General features: G+C 40.8%; 1 protein-coding gene and 1 non-coding gene across 2 annotated transcripts in view; both read left to right on the top strand.

Moving 5' to 3' along the window:
• The first annotated feature begins 178 nt into the window (after nt 1-178).
• The window catches only part of LCP1 (lymphocyte cytosolic protein 1), a 94,039-nt gene continuing 72,247 nt past the window's right edge, over nt 179-21,970 (top strand). Inside the window, exon 1 of the mRNA XM_065902127.1 lies at nt 179-300. The gene's annotated coding sequence lies outside the window, so the exon portion shown is untranslated. The remainder of the gene's footprint in view (nt 301-21,970) is intronic.
• TRNAG-CCC (transfer RNA glycine (anticodon CCC)) lies at nt 19,398-19,469 on the top strand. The gene has a single exon. It is a non-coding gene; the product is annotated as a tRNA-Gly (tRNA).

Raw genomic sequence — 21,970 nt, 5'->3', positions numbered from 1 at the left:
AAGTGAGGTCGCAGGTCTTCCGGCGGGATGCTGTCCCGAAAGAAAGCACCCAGGTCACCTTCACCCGCGGGCCAGGTGGGGCCAAGCGGACACGTCTCCTAGCAACCAGAAGCCAATACCCACGGCCCGTCTGCCGGGCGCGCAGGCGCAGGAGGGGAGGGCGGGGCCGGGCGGGGCGCGCACCCGCCCGCGGAGCCCCGCGCAGCTGGTCCCGCCCCACCAGGCGGCGCGCGGAGCCCTCTCGCCTTCGTCGGCCGCTGTGCGGGGCTGCAGGGGAAGCCCGCTCCACGTGCACCTGCTGTACGGAACCCCGTGGTGACAATCGTTATTACTGCTTTTATTCTTAATGACAGTGACCACTATCATGTATTTACTTTTCTCACTTGCAAGATGTTTAACTCGGGTATCTAGGGTCCGGGCTGGTGTTCTTTCGTCCTGCACTTGGGCGCAGCTTTAGTCGCCTGGCTGATTTTGCAGGGCTCCCGAATAGCGAGCATTCTGTTTCTCTTCTTTTAATGCAACCTGTTTTGTCTTCCTGATCCTTTAAAGTTCTTCGCTGAAGACGAAACGTGTAGAAAGAAATAGGGTATAAAGGATCGAGCCGGCTTTGAAAGAAACCCATTTCTCACTGCTCTCGTTTTTTATCCTGATTCATATCGTGATTTGTGTCCTGTGTCGTGGTGTTGATGAACCTGTATGTATAGTGATCGATACATCGTGTGTGTTTGCATGTATGTGGATACGTCTCTTTGGAGATTTGAGGGAGAAAGTGTGAGAGAGAAAATTCATTAGCTAGGTGTGTGAATCCCGACTCAGAAAGTAAAGTAGATGGAGCTTCCTTCCAGTCTTGTGTTTTGTTGTGCTTTATTTTATAAGTGTAGGAACTTTAGTAACAGTTGTGGGAAGATGAGACTTGTTTGTAAATCTTCGTAACTTTAGGGATCTTTCAAGATTTACTCCCTAACCAAGTCTTCCTTTTTCTCCGTAGGAACAAGCATATATTTTTAAACAGTCAATAAAAAAAAAGTGGAAAAGGAAAAAAGTGTTTAATCAGATTCTGGGAAATATTCTGCACTTTGTTTTCCTTTGCATGTGGTTTCTTTTAAAATAGCTATGTCCCAATTACACTGCTGCCCTAGACCATGAATTTATTCCATTTTTGTCTGTGTCCACTGCATAGATCAGTTAGCTTCTCAGAAAGATAAGAGAGTTGACAGCAAGCAAATCTGATTTGCTAGATTTTACCTCAAGTAATATGTGTTGTGCATATTTTGTAAGTGTGAAAGATGTTTATATTTTTACCCATAAAAAAGGTTTATGTTCCAATAGATAGAGTCGGGTTCCTATCCTCTTGGGGCTTCCCTGGTGGTTCAGATATGAAGAATCTGCCTGCAATGCAGGAGACATGGGTTCCATCCCTCAGTCAGGAAGATCCCCTGGAGAAGGGAATGGCTACCCACTCCAGTGTTCTTGCCTGGAGAATCCCATTGGCAAATGAGCTGGTGGGCTCGAGTCCATGGGGTCCCAAAGAGTTGGACTTGACTGAGAGACTTTCACTCTTTCCCCACTCTGTCCTCATAAAAGTTGTTTCAACTGCAAGAACTACTGAGATTAAGTTTTACCCACCAGTGCTTGGCCTTTGAATTTTATGCTTAGGATTGCAATAGTCAAAAATCAAAGCGATATGCTCATCAATAGTTTTTTAAAAAACGCTTCGTCACACATGCAATCAGGGATCAGGCTTCATTGCCTGCAGATTTCTTCTAGCAAATACCAGGCAGAAATTAGGACTGATTAACATGTAACCTCCAGAGGTGTGAATATTTTGTCTTCCACTGCTTCCTACTTCTGTTACTTAGCATGGAACGTTTAGGCAAATGAGATTGTGATTATGAAATTTAAATTCATGGCTTGGTGTTATATGTGTGTGTGTATATATATATACATATCTATATCAGTTTTTCTAACACAAATTATATGCTTTATCTATGGAAATGATGTACAAGTGCAGGCCAGATTTAGAAAGCACACATTACATTCAATTTGGGTTCTTTTATTATTTTTACTTAATTTACTAATTAAAAAAATTTTTTGGAGAGTATTGCTACCTCAATCTCCGTTTCTCCTTGTTTTTGTTTAAATAATCATGTCTCTTTAAATAATACAACTCCCTCTTTGATTTTAAAGGCTTCGTTTACCTGATGTAGAGTACAGGCAGCCTTTTGATTGTCCCATTAGCTTTGCAATTTGGCAGAACTGTGCAATGAAGCTTGTCAAAGCGAACCACAACACTTTTAACATTGTATTCAGGAGGCCAAGGTAATGGTGAGTGCCAAGGCTGTGTATATCCTGCATTTTTTAAAAATGTTGCTAAAAATGAGATAAAAGCCTTATGCACAAGCAACCCTGTGCACCCTGCAGGTAGTACTATTGATTTTTCTAATGAGTGGGGGATATTCGGGGGATCTCAGATTTGCTATTGGTGAAAAGACTCAGCTTTGTTGGAATGGTGTAGAAACTGTTGGTAGAAATTTTCACTGTTTTCTGTATAAGGCTCTGTTAATTTGTTTTCCTTTTAAAAAGGAATGGAGGTTTATGAAATAGTTTGGTCAGCATAAATTTAATTTAGTATTTTACTTTATGGAAATAACTGCAGTGATTTTTTTTATGTTCATGCTCATGTTAATTCTTAGAAGTTCTTTTGAAAAATGAATAGTTAATTTTGAGGGCACATTGGGTAAACCATTAAGTCTCCAAGGCTCAAAAATTAAGTCGCCAAGGCTCAAAAATGCTTTTGAGAAAGAGGTATTTTCTTGACCTGAGTTTTATATATATACTAAACAATGTCTTTACTCTTTTATCAGTCACAGTGGCTTAAACATATACTTTTGTTTCATGTTCTTTCATTCTGCTTCATACAGAACAATTTTGTGTTTTCTTAAATGTTAATAAAGATATTTTAAAGTAGCTTCTTTTTTTAAAATCTCTCCTATCTCATGGTAAAGAGTCTGCTTGCAATGTGGGAGACCTGGGTTCAATTCCTGAATGGGGAAGAACCCTTGAAGAAGGAAATGGCAATCCACTCCAATATTTTTTTCCAGAAAATCCCATGGACGGAGGAGACTGGTGGGCTGCAGTCAGTCCATGGGGTTGCAAAGAGTTGGACGTGACTGAACGACTAACACACACTAACACAAACACATCTCATTGCACAAGCAAAAACTTCATTTCTGTTCTTAATTTTAAACCAGTTATTTAGTTTTTCCTTGTTGTCTTTTAGGATGATAGTCCTGGGATTTTTTTTTTCAAAAAAATTATTAATAAGGGAAGGTCATACAATCTGCGTTACAGAATTAAAAAAAAAAATCCCAAACATAATGAAAGAACAATGTCTATCTGTTTTAAAAGCACAGTCATGAATTCAGCCATTCATTCCAGAATGATTTATTGGAAGTTATGTGTAAAGCTCTTTGCTAGGTGCTCAACTTTAAACTTTATGAAAACAACAGGTGATTCATTGGGAAGCTTTATAATTTTAGACATTAAAATGATATTTTAAATCTTTTCAAAGGCTTTATTTATATATAGTTATGACAACTTGAAGGTTTTAAGTTTTTAAACATTTTTTATTACAGTGCTCAGGTAGAATAATGTTATTTATTGACACTACCTGGAATACTCAGAAATGGTTCTGTATTTCCTTAGTTTCAGTGATTGTTTTAGACTATCTGTGACCTGCTGATACTGTGCGTGCGTGCATGTGTTGCACGCATGCTCGGTCGTGCCTGACTTTTGGCAACCCCAGGGACTGTAGCCTGTGAGGCTCCTCTGTCCATGGGATTCCCCAGGCAAGAATACTGGAGTGGGTTGCCATTTCCTTCTCCAGGGGATCTTCCTGACCCAGGGAGTGAACCCGTGTCTCCTACGGTTCCGGTATTGGCATGCAGATTCTTTACCGCTGAGCCACCTGGGAAGCCCTTCAGATGATAACTAGGTATCCGTATGTTGTATTATTGTGTCCTTCACCAGAAAAAGATAAATAATATTTGTTTCCTTAATGTTAAGTTGACCAAGCATTGTCTGTTATTCTGTGAGTGATGAAATGTCGATGGTGGTTTCTTACCACGTGGAAGGGACTCGTCTGAGTGTTGATTTTATGTTGTATCTTACCCCAGAGTTCTCATGTTAATTGAAAATTCTGTTATCGGCATCAAGTGTCAACCAAAAGCAGCATAGCTCAGCTCTGCTGGGTTCAGATCCCTGGCTGCCGCTTGATAATTCTGTGCCCTTGATTCAGCTACTCAACCCTTCTAAGCTCCTGTGGTTTCTTCACCTGTAATACTGGAATAAAATGGTGCCTGACTTAGCATATTGTGAGGATTTAAAGAGAGAACTGGGTCAAGGACTTAAGTTCTTGCAGGGTAGAGTTGAGTTCTCATTAGATGCTAGTGGTTAAAAACAAATGGCTCAGGTTTCCCGTCTGTGTTGTCCCTGCTTTATGTGATTATAGTTGATGTTAACTGAAGTTAAATTTGGAGGGTTCAAGGGTGACTCCTGGGCATTTATCCATAAAATATCACACTTGGTGTGCTAACATCTCTGATATGTTGGTGAAAGAGGTATGCAGTTCTCAGATTGTTAACAAATGCTGCAGGCACGGCCCTCTGTTCTGCCATTGGTCTGTATACACCTCTGGGCTGCGGAGCAACCATGGGACAGCTCGTGCCTGACAACGTCCTAGTGCAGTGGTCTGCCTTGACCCGTGTCGTTCAGGTGAGTTGAGTCCGTGAGTCGCCATCAGTGTTGATGGAACTGCTCCTAGTCCGTGATGAGTGTCAACCAGTGACCCAGAGATGAAAGCTGCCTTGTTCTCGGTGTCCTCCAGGCCAGCTGGTGAGCCAAACAAAAGTGGAAAAGCCCAAAGAGCTGCAGAGTGACCCTCTTTGGAATTACTAGAGGGAAAGATGTTCTGAAAGCATTATTTTTCTGTTTTTTTTTTTTTTTTCTAATCTGCACTCTGGACTTTGGTAGAATAATCTACTGAATCCTTGGGACCTTCTAGGGTTTAGTACCAAATTTCAAAAGGCACATGCAGTTCCCATGAGGTGTAGAAGTTCCTTGCTCCTGGTTCAGTCCTCAAAATAGACCTCTAGCATTTAGAGCCATAGGTGAGCAAAAATGCTTTGTAATGAACTTATTCTTCATTCTAAGCCAAGTAGCAATTTATGATCTTAAACAGTAAATATGGTGGATTGGTTTTTCAAACCTTTCGTTCTGTCTTATGCCCTTGTTCCTAAGTGGTGGTGGTGTTTAGTCGCTAAGTTGTATCAGACTCTTTTGCAATCCCATGGATTGCAGCCCGCCAGGTTCCTCCGCCTGTGGAATTCTCCAGGCAAGAATACTGGAGTGGGTTGCCATTTCCTTCTCCAAGGGATCTTCCTGACCCAGGGATCATACTCATGTCTCTTGCATTGGCAGGAGGATTCTTTACCACTGAGCCACAAGCGAAGACACATTATGCCGTCTGTCCTAAGTGTCGTGTGGCTTAAACTGTGTGTGGGGACCGTGGTAGGGAAGAGCGCTGGTTGCCTGGACCTGTCTCGGTGCTTGATCTGCTCCGTGTTGGTGAAGAGCTTTTCACTTGTTACACCACAACTGGACTCACAGCACCATCCGTTTTGTTTCAGGACCACACAGCAAGTTTAGTTTGCTTTTGACAGTTCAAGATTTACAACAGTCTCAATCACCCCAGCCTTAGGCTTTCTTTTAAAGATTTTTTTTTTTTTTTAATGTTGACTGTTTTCAAAATCTCTGTTGAATTTGTTATAATATTGCTTCTATGCTTTGGTTTGTCGGCAGTAAGGCACATGGGATCTTAGCTTCCAGGTGTTTTGATGTCAAACGTTATATCAGGATTGAAATCCTTGAGTCCCAGGACGCTGCTGCTTTCCTCACCCCGTTCTTCATTTCCTCTGCCAGATATTCCAGGTGAACCAACACCCTCTAATGGGAGAGAGATGGTGTCCAGCTCTGTTCAGGGGCTTTAGGGAAGACAGATTATGGGGCTTTATTCTTCCCTCCACTTCTATTCCAAGCAAAGAAACCACCCTTTTAATCTGTTTGACATACGGCTCTGCTTAAGACTTGCTTTAGAGAAGAGGTTCAGTAACTACAAGAGATTTTCAGCAAACCACCAAATAGCATGAGAGGAGGTCTGTGCGCCTGCTTCTCCTTAGAGGGAACCTTGTCCTGAGTCATGGAGACCTTGCATGCCATTGCTGGTGGGGTACTTTGCTTGCACCCAGGAACCCGGCACCCCCCCATCACTCCCCAGACCACCTGCATCAGACGCATCTGGAGATACTTTTAGTCACCACTTCTTCCAGCAACATCTAAGGAAACCAGACCATCCCCTTCTGCCCCAAGCCCCACTTACCAAACCCAGACTCCCTACACTGAAAAGGACTGCTTCCTGGGGATTTGTACGTTTGCGTCTCACTTTGCTCAAGTGATCCCTTTGAGGAAGAGGAAAAAACATCGCACTTTCAGTCTCTGCTTTTTCTTAGCACATAGTTGTGAGGCACTTGATGTCCCAGTGAAGGGAGATGGGGTTGGTGAGGAGCTAAGGTGATAGACCACAGTGATTGAAAGTGGAACCACGTGTGTAACAAATCCGGCTTGCCACCAATTGCATAGTAGGAATTATTTAGTTAGGAACAAGAAGGACCGGTTTTGCTAATCTTGTCCTGTGAGCTGTAAGAGGAGCTGTAATGAATTAGGGCAGCTGTGATTTTTTAGACCCACAGCTGAGGACTAGACTTGGTCCAAAGTGTTTTTAATACATGTATTTTGGGAATTCCATAGTGATCCAGTGGTTAAAACTCTACGCTTTCACTGCAGGGGATAGAAGTTCAATCCCTGGTCAGGGAACTAAGATTCCACAAGACATGTAGTCTGGCAAAAAAAAAAAAAAAATATGTACTTTACTTACTTATTATTTTCAAGAGGAAAAAGTCATTTTCAAAGAGAAGTGTTCTCTATAACATGTGGAAGTATTAGAACACTGAATGCTTCAAGAACTTGCTCTCATGGTGAAAGGTATGTCTATGAAGAGGTCAGAATTTTTGAGTTAACCGTTTGTGGCTGGAGGATGAAGCAGCCCCAGAGGGGAAGGACTTTGGTTGAAATGCAAGTGAGGACTGTGTCTCCTGCTTGACCTCTTGGCCTCCTCCAGGTGACCTCTGCCCTTCAGGAACATCCACACAAAGATGAACAGGCACCTCTCTGCCTGGTGCCTCATAGTACCTGTCTTAGAAAGGGCAGGCTTTTGATGGGGTCTGGGTGAAGTACAGGAAGCTGGAGGTACTGCAGCCCCAATCAGAGAAAAGATCAAGATCCTGTCTCCTAAAACAGTAAATTGCCCTTTATAGGGTTTTTTATACATTGTTTTTTAAAGAATGGGTATGTTTGCTGAATGCACGATCGATGGTGAAATTTACATAAGAAATACCTTTATGGGTCACTCTAGGAGAGCTCCATCCTCAGTCTCCAAAGGAGGAGCCATAAGACCTGTTGGGATGGTTGTCATCTGTGTTATTATCCATCTAGAAAGTTTCTAAGACTATTACTGCCTCCCATGGTCTTCTTCTGAGACCCTGTTTCCTCACCTATAAGCCTCCTTCCATATTCGTGCTCTGAGGTTCTATGACTAATTTACATTCATGAGCTGTTATTGATCAATTAATCAATCAGTGTGTGCGTGCATGCTTAGCCACTTGAGTTGTGTCCGACTGTTTGCAACCCCATGGACTGTACCCCACCAGGCTCCTCTGTCCATAGGATTCTCCAGGCAAGAACACTGGAGTTGGTTGCCATGCCCTCCTCCAGGGAATCTTCCCGACCCAGGGATTGAACCTGAGTGTCCTGTGTCTTCTGCATCACAGGCGAATTATTTACCTCTGAGCCTCCGGGGAATCCCCAGTTAGCATGTGTAGCTAAATAATTATTGAATATGTTAATGCTTTACAGCATTGACCAGTATTTTCCAAATTCAATTCAGTTATACCAATATTGGTATATTTCCATATACTAGAGTAAGAATGTCTATAATCTATTTGATTTTCAAGTATTAGACTGGGTAATTTTATTTGCTATTAAATAACATCTGTTAAGCTTTGGTGGGTGGAAGCACTTGAGTTTGATATTTCTGTGATTTAATGAACAAAAGTATGTGCCTGCTTTATGGATTTTGAGCAGTGGCTCCTCCAACTTTCATATTTTTAATTGAATGTTTTAATTACAAACTGATTAATGCTTATTGGGAAAAAATAATACAGAAGGATAGAAAATAAATGTCTTCTCTGTCTTCTCCCCAATCCTTAATGTTTGGTGTGTAATAGTCTAGAATTTATATATGTGTATGATGTATATAATATATAACTTTTATGTAAGGAGGTTATATTATCTATGGCATTTGGTAACTTAATTTTTTTCACCTGATATTTTATCTCAGCCATCTTATGGGACAGTACAGACCTACTTTACTCTTTCTAATCCCAGCCTTTGATTTTGCAGGCTTATGAGTTATGAAATTAATGTATGCTTATTGTTGAAAAATCAATTATACAGCTTAAAAAATGAGAAAAGAAAAATTTCTTGTAATTCTTTCAAATAGAGGTAACTACTGTTAACAGTTTAATATGACATATATAATTAAAAGTATTTTATATACATGTACATGCATATATTTTTAATTTTATCTTTTTTTTTTAATTGGAGGCTAATTACTTTACAATATTGTAGTGGTTTTTGCCATACATTGACATGAATCAGCCATGGGTTAAATTTTAAAATATTCTGCCCCATTGCTATTTTATAACCTTACTGTTCTCTCAAAAATGTGAGAATTTTTTTCCACGTTGCATATTCCCTATTTGTCTTCTAGAAGTCTTGATTTAAGCACCCACCAACTGTGTGTAAGAATACTTATTTTCCTTCAGTCTAACTGACCCTGGAAATTCATCAATGTTAATCTCTAATAGATTTTAATAATCTCAATTTGCTACTCTAATAGGTGGGAAGTAACATCTTATTTTAATTAGCATATGATCATTAATGAGCTTAAACATCTTTTTCTCTGTTTATTACTGAATGTTTTCTATTATAAAATACTTTTTCTAGTGTCTTGCCTACTTTTATATTTTAGTATTTATTGTTCCTCCTGGTGATTTTGAAGGGATCTTTGTGTGTATGTGTGTGTGTGTGGGTAAACCTAGTATACCCAGTTTACCTACCTCAGCTATTTAAACTGAGACATAATATATTTGAGCCCCAAAGCCAAACAAGCATGGTTTGAGTACCATCTCCACCATTTACTAGTTGTATAAGTTTGATCAAGTTTCTCAACCATCTGACTGTTAATGTCCACATCTGTAAAACTGAGACCGTAACCGTCCCTTCCCTACGTGGGGTTATTGTGAAAATTAAATGAGAATGTCCTCAAAACTGATACCCATTCTCCAGACCTAGAAAATCTACACCTTAATCAATGAAGCATCAAGAAAGTTGACTATTATGCTGGGCAAGAAATATACAAATATTGCACAAAGTAGGCTCTCATGGACTTATTTTTTAAGGATGCAAGGAAATGATTCATCAAGATGATATGTCAACATCAGACTGTCTGTACCTAACAACACAACTTCTAAATATCGACAAAATTACAAGGAGAGGTTATTGATAAATTCACTTCTAAAAAAAAAAATTTCACTTCTAAAATGGGGATTTTTAAAAAACACGTTTCTCAGTAACTAAGAGATTGAGCAAACGAATTGAATAACCCAACTGGTGTTTGATCTGACAGGCATTTATAAGATAGCTGTATCCAGTAATCAGAAAACACACAGGGTCTCCAGTACACAAGAAATATTGACCAAGATTGATGCCTACTTGGCCATAAAGAAGATTTCAGCAAGTTCTAAAAGAATATTTTGCAAGTGTCTTAGTCAGTTCTGGCTGCTATAGCAAAAATACCACAGACTGGGTGCTTAGTAAACATCTATTTTTCATAGTTCTGGAAGTGGGAAAGTCTAAGATCTAGGTACCAGCAGATTCGGCGTCTGGTGAAGCCCATTTTCTGTTCCATAAGTAACTGTCTTCTTGCTGTGCCCTTACATGATGGAAGAGGCCAGGGAGCCCTCCGGGTTTCTTCTGTAAGGGCACTAATCCCATTCATGAGGGTACCACTCAGAGACCTCACCTCCAGAACCATCACCCCGGGGGTTAGGTTTCAGCACATAAGTTTTGAAGGCACAAAGAAATTCAATTTATGACTCAGTTCTCCTAGTTTGGCTGGAGAGAAGTTGGGTAGGTAAGGCTGAAAATGTAAGTCTGGGAGAGACTTAAATATTAGGATCCTGACAGGCAGTAGAGAGTGACTAAAAGACTTGGAGCTGGGAACGCATGGGATCTGCATTAAGAGATGCATCTGGAATTGAGGCCAGCTTCCTCCCATAATTTTCAAGAGCTAATGAGAAAGAACCAGCTCCAATGAGTTTATGTAAAGTGAAGGCCAAGCGATGCCATTGAAGGCTGCAGTAGTTCAAAGAAAGTGAAGCGGGAAAAATGAGGAGAACACAGAAGACAATGTGGGTGGTGAACACAAAAGGAGCCGCACCACAGGGGATCAGCACCATGTTCATGAGGCGATGTGATTCCAGAAAATCACCGCTAGCCTCATTAAAATACTTAATTTGATTTGGTTCTTATTGTTTTGAGTTTAATTTTAACCTGATTTTGGATTTGTATTTTAGGAATCTAATGGCATGAGCAGTTTATGCCAAGTTTTATGTGTGCTTTTTCATAAAAATAAAGACAACTCTCGAAGTTTGGGCTCATTTTCCCAGGTTTTTATTCACGTTAGAGAAATTCTGGTCTAGTTGATGCCACTCATTTTACAGTTGTGTAGAATGAAGTGCAGAATGGTGACTAATAATAATAGTAACTATAATAAAGATGGTTAGATATGACTTCTGTTTGGTGTGTATGCTGTGTATTGTTCATTTTACTAAATGCGCTCTGTGCATCTCTTCTGTGTACCTTGTAACTATGCTAGGTTGTGAGTGTTGTTTACTTTTCCTGTTGTGATGAAGGACTTAGAGGGATTAAGAAGTTTGTCCAAAGGCACAAAGACGATAACTCTAGTAATTAGGTTAGGAACCCAAACTTTTTTAACTCCAGAACATGCGCTCTTAATCTCCTTGCTCTGCAGACTTCATCGGCCTCACAGGTTGAAACTCAGTCAAAGTCAGATCCAGGATCTCTTGACTTGTGGTCTGGTATGTTTTTCATCTTGCCCCTGGCCTCCATTTCTTTGAAAGTATACAGCTGATGCCATAGAGTAGCTCCAGATCCTATTGCAAGAAAAATGTGTAATTAGGTACATCTTCTTTATCAGAAGTTCAGAATATTTCATCATATTTTCAGTTTCATTTGGGAAAACTTGACTATTCATGGGGGCTTCCCTGGGGGCTCAGCTGGTAAAGAATCCACCTGCAATGTGGGAGACCTAGGTTCAATCCCTGGGTTGGGAAGATCCCCTGGAGAAGGGAAAGGCTACCCACTCCAGTATTCTGGCCTGGAGAATTCCATGGACCTGGGGTCGCAAAGAGCGGGACATGACTGAATTGACTTTCACTGTCACTTTCACTTGACTTTTCATGGAGCCCCTGGAATGTTTTAATTAGGTATTTGGCACATCTATTTTTTCTATGACCTGAAGTACAAATCAGGTATTCAAGTTTGGGGCCTAATATTGGTCAGGGAAGCCTGGCGTGCTGCAGTTGCAAAGAGTCGGACACAGCTTAGCGACTGAACTACAAATTGGTCCAATAAATATGTTAGATGGATGAATGAAAGTCTAGAACATCTTTTCTACTTATGAACAGGTTAGATTTCAGAAGGCTGTTTTCAGATATGCTTATTTTAAAAAAATATTATTTTTTCTTAATTAATTAATTTATTTTAATTGTAGGACAATCACTTCACAAGACTGTGGTGGCCCCTGCCACACATCAGCAAGTATGCTTATTTAAGTCTGTTATGACAAAAATGGATTTCAGAAGTATTTCCCAGAAGTATTTCCTGTAAAGATGGGTATAAATCAACCAGTCCTGGGAAACTTTAAAATCAGGACAGTTTGTCTGCTATGATAATCAATCGTTCAAACATCCTTTTCTGTAATTGATTGTCTTGATTTACATTGAAAATCTATTGAGGGTGTTAACTCTTCTCTTTGATGGCATCTGCAACTGTTCTAGGTTATAACTTGATTGAGGTCCTCACTTAATAAACTACGTTTTAAAATCAGCCCTCCACCTGCTCAGTGCCTATTCCAGTGGAGATGTGTAGGGTGGGGGAAAAACCATGCAGACTGCTTTATATTTTAAAATCCATGATCACCTAATTGTCACTATTAATTACAAAGAAAACAGTACCTTTACAGTGGAGGACCCTGGCAGAGGTCATGTGCCCCATGATGCAATGAAGTGAAAAGGACACCTCAGTTTTGTCAAAATACAGATCTGATTTAAATTGTGAGGAAACAGACAAGCCCAAACGGAGGGATCTTCTGTGACTAGCTTTTTTAACGGTGTCAAGGTGATGAAAGACAGATTGAAGAATTGCCCCAGATTAGAGGAGACTGAAAAAACAACTAAATAGAATATGGGATTGTGGATTGAATCCTAGTCTAGAAAAAGAACATTCATATGACAGTTTGCTAAATTTGAAAGTTTTTTTAACATTTCAGTAGTTTCAGTCTGTAGTTTAGTGACGGGGGATCTGTGATAACTTTCTGATATGGTCACTTATACTGTGATTAAACAAGATGTTAACATTTAGGGGAGTTGAATGAGGTGCATATGGAAATTCTTTTGAACTATTTTTGTGGCTTTTTTGTAATTCTGAAATGACTTCAAAGATGAAAGTTTAAGAAATTAAAAGAAAAATATTTTTAAAAATGTAATCCCTAGCCTTGGATATTGCTCAGCCATCATACCCTCTGCTCGTAAAGCATTCACTCTTCCAAACTCCTAGACAATTATTTGTATTAAATAGTTTTCTACAACCCTTCTACAGCTCCTTTCCCCAAATCCTTCACTGTGAAAATAGAGGCAATCGGAACTTCCCTGGTAGTCCAGTGGTTAAGACTTCGCCGTCCAGTGGTTAAGACTTCGCCTTCCAATGCAGAGGGCAAGGGTTCAATCTCTGGTCTGGGAGCTAAGATCCCATGTGCCTCTCAGCCTGAACATCAAAACATAAAGCAGAAACAATATTGGGAAGACTTTTAAAAATGATCCTAGAAAAAAAAAATCCTTAAAAAAAAAAAGCACCATAATTGATCCTTAAAAAAAAAAAAGGCAATCAGAATTTCCACAGCTCTCAGTCCCTGTGACCATTCACTCTGTCTTTGTGGATGAGTTGTCCCCACTCCTAACCAAGGCCAACCCCACCATTTGTCCACTGGAGCTCATCTTCTCTTATCTATTCAAGAAAATTGCTCCAACAGATCTCCCCTCTGTCTCTTGCATTATTTTTATCTTTCTCACTGCTGGGTAATTCCTGGAATCACAGGAACAAACTGTTATTACTCCTGTCTTTTTTTTAAAAAAAAAATCTCTTTAGCCCACTTCCCCCTTGAATCAGCTTCCGCAACATTTCTCTTCTTCCCGTTACAATAAACCTTTTGAAATCTGTTGATAGTTGCTGTCTCCAAATTCTTCCCTCCATTCTTTCGGAGACGTTCTCCCATGGGACTTTAGTCCCTCTCTTCCATCAGACTGCTCTCACATGGTTACTAACGGCCTCCATGTTTCTATATCCAGTGGTCAGCTGTTGTCTGTCCTCATATGACCATCAGCAACTTTCCAAAGGTTGAATCTTCTCAACTTGAGATCTATCTTCCCTAGGCCTTAAGTCATCACAGCCACCTGATTTATCTCCTACCTCTCTTCGAGTTCCTTAGTATGCTTTACCAGTCCTCTTCATTTTCCTAACCTTTTATGTTGGAGTGCCCCAAAGCTCAGAGCTTGATCTGTTTTCTTCTTTATCTGTATTTACCCTGTAGGTGATCTCATACCTCACAGCCTTAAGTACCAAATATATGCTGATGACTTCAAATTTAAAACTAGTGTGGACCTCCAGACACTGTATCCAAGTGCCTACTCAGCATCTCTTGATTGGATCCCCAGTAGGCTTAACGGGTCTCAAACTGAATTCTTGCTGTTCTCCCCCACCCCCTCAAACCTGCTCTTCATCTGGTCTTCCCCATGTCTGTTAATGCCAGCTCCATCTTTCCGATGACTCAGGCCTGAGCCCTTGGAGTCATCCTTGACTTCATTTTCTCATGTGCTACAGAGCATGTCAGCAAATCTTTCCAGCGCTGATGTCAAAATCTACGCAGACTCTGATTCCTTCTTGCCATCTCCGCTGCCAAGACCTTAGTCCAGACCACTGTTGTCTCTCGCCTAGATTACTGCAGCAGCTCCCGGCGGGTCTCACTGCCCCTGCTTTTGCTCTATTTTAGTTCAGTCAAGACAGCAGTCAAAAGGATTCTTTGAAAACATGTCAGGGATTTCCCTGGCAGTCCAGTGGTTAGGACTCCATGCTTCTACTGCAGGGGACCTGGGTTTGATCCATGATTGGGGAACTAAGATCCTGCAAGCTGTTTGACATGGCCAAAAAAATAAGTAAAAATAAAACATATGTCAAATCCCGTAACTCCTTTTATTAGACTGCCTTCCCTGTAGTGACTTCCTGCAGGGAAAAGCCAATTCTGGTAAAAAGCCAACCCTCTGTGTGATCAGGCCTCTCTGACCTCAGCTGCTGCTCTGCCCCTTCCTAGTTCTTGGCTTCGTCGTGTTGCTATTGAAAGTGACACATGCCTTTCCCTCGGGGCGTTTGCACTTGTGCCTTCTGCCTGGACTTTTCTGACCCTACCTCAAGCCTTGGTCCACTTCTGCTCCCTCACCGTCAGCCCTCACCTCCCTCATGTGTCTATGCAGATGGCACTTTCTCAGTGAGGCCTTTCCTGCTCCCCTTGTTTGGAAGGGGGACCAAATCCACCTCAAATCCATTCTCAAATCCACTTCATGCTTCTCCCTGCAAAAGGATGCACACATTCTACACACAAATTTCTATTCTCCTTCCCTGACTGATTTTTTTTTCTCCCTAAGATGTATCACATATCATCTAATATAGAATAAACCAGTGTGTCTTGTATTAATATATTATCTGCCTCAACTGGAATACCAACTTGAAAAGGTCAGGAACTTTTTGTCTAATTCATGCAGTATAGTATCTCCAGTGCCTCTGATGATATTTGGCACATAGTACTTGCTCAATAAATATTTGTGAAATGAATGGATGGATGCATGAATCTGTACTAGAACCTCAACACAAGCTTTTGTGAAACAGGCTTTGAACCAATGGACTTACCCATACTTTGCCACAACTTTCAGCAGTCATTTGCCATGGAATGTTATTACTCAAAATACTTAGCTTTCCTCCTCTGAATTAACATTAGATATACAATATGTATCACACTAAAGACTTTCTCCTAGATTCTAGCAGATGATGATGATGATGGTGGTGGTGATAATTAATACATAGGTCAAGCCTGTTTCAACATTTTGCATGATTTGTTATCAACCTTTTAGTATCATTTTTACTGTCAGTCTTCATCCAGTATGTACACCAGTAATGGTCATTATTTTTTCATCTTTCTGAAGTTTTAAATTTTTCTCTTTTTTCATTTCAATTATAACTGTATGCTGCTTCCTTTGGGTCATTTTAGTGTTCTTATGTATCTTGCACTGATTTCCAGCAATAAGGTGAATCATGTTTCTAAACCTGTGATGAGTTCCATGTTTCCGTGCAAACACAGCAAAGTTGCCACAGACCAGCAGTTGTAAATTAATGACCTCTGGATGAATCACAGATTAACCAAGATGACATTTAAGTTTTTTAAAATCCATTGCTGATATTTAAAAAACATCAGATGATTTCCTGGAAGAATCCAGATTATTGGTTTCTCTTGAACAATTTTCATTCCTCCTTCTACTATTTTGGGTAAGACATACATTTTCCAGAGTGTGTTGGTCCCTGTCACTTATACTTGGCACATTTAACTCTGTTTAGTTACCTCCCGGGTCCGGGGAGGTATTTGAGAATGACTCAAACCATACACAGGGAAATGGCTTAGAGATGAGAACAATCCTGTGTGCTCACTGATGCCTGCTGCTGCCACCTTGCTAGAGTAAGCGGAGTTGGTACACACTTCCTCTGAAGTTTGCTTCTTCCTTCTGAATACTTATGAAATGAAATTTTATAAATTCAGTAGCTTCAGTGAATCTACCCCACCCCTGGAAATAGTTTTGGAGAAGTTAATTCTTCCGGGGCCTGTTTCTGTTTTTATTCTTAATTTTTAAAATATGTATTTTTGTTTATCTTTTTAAAGATTTTTGTGTGTGTGTGAACCATTTTTAAAGTCTATATTGAATTTGTTTCAATATTGCTTCTGTTTCATGTTTTGGTTTTTTGGCTGAGAGGCATGTGGGGTCTTAACTTCTTGACCAGGGATCGAACCTGTAACCCCTGCACTGGAGGGCAAGGTCTTAACCACTGGACTGCCAGGGAAGTTCCTGTTTATCTTTCATTTATCCTTCATTTCTCTTGATTTACTTGGGAAGGAGCAATGTGATGAGAAAGGAGATGAGGTGACAAAGGATTCTTCTCCCTCTCATGTTCTTATTCCTCTTACTGGTTATAAAGGACTAGGAAGCCTCTGTTCTCTTTGAGAGTCCCTTGGAGAGCAAGAACAGAGGCTTCCTAGTCCTTTCTAAAGGAAATCAACCCTAATATTCACTGGAAGCACTAATGCTGAAGCTGAAGCTCTAATACTTTGACCACCTGATGCAAAGAGCTGACTCACTGGAAAAGACCCTGATGCTGGGAAAGATTGAGCAAGGAGGAGAAGGGGGCGACAGAGATGAGATGGTTGGTTGACATCACCGACTCAGTGGACATGAGTTTGAGCAAACTCCAGGAGATGGTGAAGGACAGGGAAGCCTGGCATGCTTCTGTCTGTGGACTCTCAAAGAGTCGAACACGACTGAGCGAGTGAACAAGGAAGGCCCAGAACCTCACTGTGTAAGCAACCAGCACAGCCCTCTGGAGTGGTAGCAGGAACCACAGAACTACTCAGGTTTAAATGTATAACCACTGGGGCATATGTTTGTCCCATTTTCTGACTACTTCATCTAAAAGAAGACTTCCACTTACTGGTTAACACGCATTCAGCCTTCACAAGTACAAGGGACTTCCCTGCTGGTCCAGTGGTTAAGAATCCACTTTCCAATGCAGGGGATATGAGCTCGATCCCTGGTTGGGGAACTAAGATGCTGCATACCGCGGGGCAACTAAGGCTGTGCCCTGGACTGGAGAGCCTGCCTGGTGCGCTCAGGGAAAGCCCACGTGCCACAGTGAGGACCTAGCATAGTCAGAAATAAAAGGAAGTACGTGACCAAGGGACAGTAGAAATGTCACTGAGGGTCAGTCCTGATTGCCTTGGATTGGAAGCAAAGAGGGAGGCTATGAGCCGTCATGGACTAGACTGTGAACTCCACAAGAGCAGTGTGTCCATCTTATCCACCACTGACCTCTCAGTGTCCAGCTGAGCGCCTTGCAGTAAGGAGGGTGAATGAGGAAAATAATGGATGAATTTGTTGGGATCAGTGCAGGCAGAAGCACGTTTTCAGACTTGCTGAGTACTTCCAGGGACGTGCTGATGGAAACAGATCTTACACATTGGTGTAAATGGAAATGGATTCTTAATATTCCTTTTTGGTTCAAGAGACTTCATGTTCAGCTGTGATTTCCTTTCCCTGAGTACAGTTCTTCTCAAAATGGGCAGAACTTAAAGTGTACATGCTTTCTCTCTCATTGATATTTAACCTTTACTGGGTACAGAAAAATAAAATATAGTCCTTTATTATCTAATCTATAAAGTAATAGAAATAATAAATAGTCTTATTTAAATATAGTCCCATACATGCTAAAAAATTGATCGAATTGGCTCTTTTCTCCCTTTTAAAAAATTTTATTTATTTTTAATTGCTTTATTTTTTATTTAATTTATTTTTAATTGCTTGATTTATTTTTAATTGCTTTACGAGATTGTGTTGGTTTCTGCCACACACCAACATGAATCAGTCGTAGGCATACATATGTCCCCTCCCTCTTTAGCCTCCCTCCCACCTCCCAGCCCATCCCCTACCTCTAGGTTGTCACAGAGCCTGGGTTTGAGTTCCCTGAGTCACAGAGCAAATTCCTGCTGGCTATCTATTTCACATATAGCAGTGTATCTGTTTCCACACTACTCTGTCCATTTGCCCCACCCTGTCCTTCCCCAGCTGTGTCCACACATCTGTTCTCTATGTCTGCGTCTCCCTTGCTGCCTGCCAATAGGTTCAACAGTACCATCTTTCTAGATTCTCCCTCTTAATGTTAGATGTCAGGCCTGGGACTTCTGCTCATGTACTTCTAAGTGCTTCTTCCTGCTGGAAGGTTGATGCCATCTCACGGTTTTAGTTAGCTCTATGGTGGTGAGGCTGCAGTCTGTATGTTCTGCCTTCACCCAGCCTCACTCTCCAGTTACGCAGCTTGCATTTTGCACGGGTGAGCTCCCTTGACCGTTTTCAGTGTGGCCCTAATCGCCTCGTGGCCCAGTGGATTTCATCCTTGCCCTCCCTGAATGCCACATTTCTATCCAAGAGATCCCTCTTTCCTGAATTCTTTAGCTGACTGACCTCAGTCGTCCTTGAGTCATCTTCTCATTTGTCTTCTGTAGTCAGCCTCAGAAATCTCTCTTGCTTCCGTGCCCACCGCTACCATCCAGGCCTGGCAGTTGCTGCCTCATACCTTATCCATAGCCCTGTTTTTCTAATTCTTCTGTTTCCAGTCACTTCCCATCTATTCCTTTTGTCTGCCACCAGACTAACCTAAAATCATCTGTTTCATGGTTTTAACTTTCTACCGCACAAGTTTCCTAAGATTCTCTTTACCTAGGTGATTTGTTTTGCTTTCTTCCTTGGCATATCGTTGTAAACACTTGCTTAATGAGTGAGTCATTGAAATCCGGAAACTGTGTCGTATGAATTCACTGAAGCTGTGCTGACTTTCCTTTGGCCTGGGATGCAGAGAATCAGCGGCTGTTTCATACTATTTAAAGAATGGAGAACTTGATTAGAAATATTTTCATGTTACAGTGCAGATAAGTGAAAGCACAAGAACTTTTCATCTGGGCCTCAGTTTCTTTACTTTAGCATAGAGTAAGGACTTCCCTGGTGGTCCAGTGGTTAAGACTTTGCGTTCCCAATGCAGGGGCCCAGGTTCAATCCCTGGTCAGGGCACTAGATCCCACATGCCTACAACTAGAGATCCTGGCAAGTGGCAACAGTGATCCTGCTTGCCACAGCTAAGACCTGGCACAGGCAAATAAAAAATAGTAAATAAATAGGTAAAATAAAGAAAATGCCACTTGAGTTTGTTGAAAGTATTCAATAAGATGTGTTATGGTACCCAGCACGGAGCAAGAGTAGATACAAAATCAATTCCAGTTGAATTTTAATTTTAAAGATTGATTAATTGAATGAATTTGAATCAATATAGTGAAATATTTAGTTATTTTCATATAAATAACAATTGATGAATTCAGATTCAAGTAAAATTTGGCACTAACAAAGACCACAGTTAGTGTGTGTCAACTGATTTAATTTTTGAAGTTACCCTATTTTTCTCCAATGTACATGTAAGTTCAGCTAAGGAAAGAGGAAATGCCTGACTCAAGATCTGCTAGTGTACAATGGAGTCAGAATTTTTCTCTAAAATTTTAAATTTCAGTCCTTTTGCTTTTCCTGTCTACCATCCTCAAATATTTTTCTTGTTTGTTTTAAAATTTTGATTATTTTTTGGTTTGCATTGTTAAAGGCTCTTGGCGTTCTATCTGAATACTTACTTCACACTTTTTCTTTTATTGTTTTCTATGTGCGTGCTCAGGCACTCAGTTATGTCTGACTCTTTGTGGCCCCGTGAACTGTAGCCTGCCAGGCTCCTCTGTCCATGGGATTTTCCAGGCAAGAATACTGGAGTGGGTTGCCATTCCCTACTCCAGATTGTTTTGTATGTGCTTATTTAAACATTCTTGTCCTTGTACTTCTATTCTTGGTGGTTGGGAACATGTCAAACATGGTCTCAGCTGCAGTAGCAGCATACCCGTTTACAAAAGTTGAGAAAATATCATGTATTTCCTGCATGAGAAGTTGAACTTAGGTGGCATACATTTCAGCCTGCATCCGTTTTAATGACTCTGTTGGTGCCAATGGGTTATTAAATGTCAGTGAGTATCTAGGGCGTTGTTATAAACTAAAGATGCACAAACCGTCTGCTTTTGAAATGGTCATAGCCCATGTAGTGTGCTAGATTCAGCTTTTTAACACTTAGAAATATTGCAGAGATAACATTTTTATGTACTTAACATTTTGTGAAAATAAAATTTGCAGCTATGAGCACCCTCTTCCTTTTATAATCTACCTGGCGATAAGAGCTCTCATCAGCTTTCAGTGAACTGTTATCAAAAAGGGATAGTAAAATTAGCATTAAACAGGTGTAAGAATCAGTCTTTATATGGCAGCTACATATATAAATTCTCTGGAAGTACTCTCATGCTTAGAGAGTGTAGATTTTAGAGGTATATTTGAAACATCTAATTATTTTTGATCTTTGATTTAACTTTGAAATGCCATATTGTTTATAGAATCGACTTACCTTCTCACCGAACCAAATATTTATTGTATTTGTACTATGAGCAATGAATCATGTTGGGTGCTAGGAGAAGGTGCAATTCCTGTCCTCTGGAAGCTGATGTTTCAGTTGGGAGAGGCACGTAACATTCTCTGCACTATCTGTCTATGCTGGTCCCTCTTTCTGAAATGCCCTTCGTCACTCTCTTTTCCCTCCTTTGCCTGACCAGCTCCTATGCACTTTTGGAAGTTCAGCTTCACATCTTCTAAGATGCCTTCCCGCCTGCTTCTCCACGCCCATGGCACGGTGTTTGTCTCGGGGGATGATAATTGTCATTGTGTTTGGTAACCTTCCAGATTGTAAACTCCTCCAGTTTGTGAGACTGAGTCTTTCGATCTTGTTTTCTGAGGGCTTGGCACATAGTAATTTCCTAATAACAGCTGGGAGGCTTCCCAGGTGGCGCAGTGGTAAAAGAATCTGCTTGCCAAGCAAGAGACGTGGGTTCAATCCCTGAGTCAGGAAGATCCCCTGGAGTAGGAAACTGCAACCCACTCTAGTATTCTTGCCAGAAGAATCTCAGGGACAGAGGAGCCTGACAGGCCACAGCAGCATGGGATCACAAAGAGTCAGACACAACTGTGCATCTGAGCACAGCATAACACACAGCAACAACAACAAGAAGAGCTTGATGAGCCAACAAAGATGCTGCAAACACATAGAGAGTCACAGGGATTAATTGACAAAAGTGGTATGCTGTCAATATAAAGAGAGGGTTATAAGCAAACAATATAGATTTTAGGAAGGGAAGAAAGAATAGTTCGATGGTCAAGGAAGGATTCTTGGATCGGGGTTGCTTCATGAGTGTGTGGCCCATGTCACATGGCCCTGTGCTCAGAAGGGCTCCATGCTCTGCTGTCAGGGTCTGAAAATTCTTAATCATTTTTGAACAGAAAGACCATGTTTTCACTTTGCACTGGGGTTCATAAATTATGTAGCTAGTCTTATTGTTGATTCTAGGAAAACAACTGAGATTTATAGATACAGGAAGTGGGGAGACCAGGCAGAAAGAGGGCACAGGAGTCTGATAGATGCAGTGAGAGGTGTGCCAGGC

Source organism: Muntiacus reevesi, chromosome 11 (assembly GCF_963930625.1).
Source record: "Muntiacus reevesi chromosome 11, mMunRee1.1, whole genome shotgun sequence".
Lineage (NCBI taxonomy): Eukaryota > Metazoa > Chordata > Mammalia > Artiodactyla > Cervidae > Muntiacus > Muntiacus reevesi.
This window is presented reverse-complemented; position numbering and strand designations above follow the sequence as displayed.